General features: G+C 33.9%; 1 pseudogene; it reads right to left on the bottom strand.

The window, feature by feature from the left end:
* Window positions 1–1,136: 1,136 nt before the first annotated feature.
* LOC145056851 (early light-induced protein 2, chloroplastic pseudogene) lies at window positions 1,137–1,810 on the bottom strand (annotated as a pseudogene).
* Between the last annotated feature and the right edge of the window lie 371 nt (window positions 1,811–2,181).

Below are 2,181 nucleotides of genomic sequence, written 5' to 3'. Positions count from 1 at the left end.
TGAAAACCTTTTTGTAATAACTTTATGAAATTGGGTTGTTTTTGAAAAGTTTAAATTGGTTGGAATTTTTAGAGTGTTACAAATAAAGTTAATAATAAAAATATAATTATAAATTAATAATTGATTGTGTTATAATAAACTAATAATAAAAGTTGGACAATTAATAATTATATTGTAATGATAACTTAAAAAGTAAAGTTAATGATAATTATATGGTAATAATTTATCATCATTCATCCAAAAAATAAGTCTAAGAACATCTCCAATGGTTAAGTTGTCTTATAACTTAAAGTTATTGTCAACTCATCATTCTATTAGTTTTAAGCTCTAATTAATTTACATCTCCAATGGTTAACGTTAACATAGTTTTTTTTTTCTTTTTAAGTTTAACTAGATGATCCACATGTATATAAATTGTTTCTTATAACCCCTTAATCTAATCAGGTGTTTTTAAACACATCATATTTTTAATAAAATATAGTTTGTATTAAACTTTATTGTAGTTATAATATATAAACATTTGTAACATCTAATAGAAATAATCATTTATTAAAGAAATAAATATTATTTCAACTAAAATAAAATTATGTAAGTAAAATGAAATATTCTTAAAGATAAAGGATTAGACTGGACAAACATTTATACTATATTGACCATTAAATATATATTGAATGGTCAATAAAAAACAAAAACAAAAAAGTTATCATCTCCAATGATCTTTAATAATATTAAGTGGTCAAGGAAATAGTAAAAAAATTTAAATAAGTTTGCATTGGAGATGCTCTAATATTATAACTATAAATTAGTGTTAGTGCTGTAGGTTGGTGTGTACAACACATCTTAAATAAATTCTATAATTATAATGCATCCATGTAGCCTTTTCCTTTAGCACCCTATCCTAAACATGCATAACGCCTATACTTATTTTTGGCTTTTTCGTCTATGGTGCTAATTTTGATGATGGTCCGATCAGAAGAAGAAAAATATTCATGTTCATTAAACATTCTTTGAAAATTATCATTACGAGTAGGGCTGTTCAAAAAAAATCTGATATCTGATATCCGATCCGAAAATTTATATTATCTAACATATGTTTTTCATGATTTGAACCATGTTAGGTCAATGATACAAATAAATATTCAAAAGAATATACATTTTCCTGTTTTATATTTAATTATGCAATAGAAAAGTTTGGATTTTGGAATACATTATCTAGACAAGAGCACTGCCTTTAACATATTCAGTGAAAGCCAAAGCCACCAGCCCCAACATCGCAACCCGTCCATTCCAAAGCTCTGCATCTGACGTCATCAGTCCACTCGACTTCGACTGCACACTCACTCCTTTAAACAACGGCACCAACGACGCTAACGTCAACACCATGCTAGTGCCGACAAACACCGCCACTCCGCCATTGCCGATCTGGGCAAACACGTCTTGACCGCTGCTCACTTCTACCGCCATCGCCGACACAAACCCGATCATCGCCAACCTTCCGTTTATCCTCTCCGGTGCCGGTCCGCTGAATGCCAATACCTCAGAGAACTTCGAGCTGACCTTCGGTGCAGGCGGTGGAGGAGGAGTACTGGTCATATTTGGTGTGGTTGCTTGTTTGGAACTCCCAGTTTCACCACTTTGTGGTGTCTGTGCCATGCACCTGATGGAGAATGCGGGATTTCTCTTGAAAACTGTGATGGGGGCTACCATGAATATTGAAGAAGCAGCCATGTCGGAAAAAGATATATGAAGTTTTGAGGGAGGAGAGAAGGTGGCAGTAGTACTGGTGGTGATGGTGGTTGAATGGAGGACGAGGGTTTGAGGTGGTGGGTTTTATAGGGTTGGGGAGAACTGGTGAAGACAAAGGAGAGTGGATGCTTAAAGGGCCACGTTAAGAGACTTCACGTGGCTTTCGAAATTGCCGATGAGGGGTGGTTGTGGTTAAAAAGCCTCTACATCTACACTTATTTCACTAATCGTGTGTGGTGAGGCATGTCGACAAATTAAGGATTTTTGGGTGGACTTTTTTGGGTCTTCCGTCACAAAGTTAGTCGGATTTGACATAAGCTCCTTTGTAGTTAGATGGGACACTTTACATACATCCCATGGACTAGAAACCAAAAATTAGTGATAATACAATAATGTTAGAAATGGATTACAAAACATTCCAATGGGTATCTAATT

This window comes from Lactuca serriola, chromosome 6 (assembly GCF_051521515.1).
Source record: "Lactuca serriola cultivar US96UC23 chromosome 6, Lser_US96UC23_V15, whole genome shotgun sequence".
Classification (NCBI taxonomy): domain Eukaryota; kingdom Viridiplantae; phylum Streptophyta; class Magnoliopsida; order Asterales; family Asteraceae; genus Lactuca; species Lactuca serriola.
The sequence above is the reverse complement of the archived record's forward strand: the minus strand, read 5'-3'. Positions and strand labels throughout refer to the sequence as shown.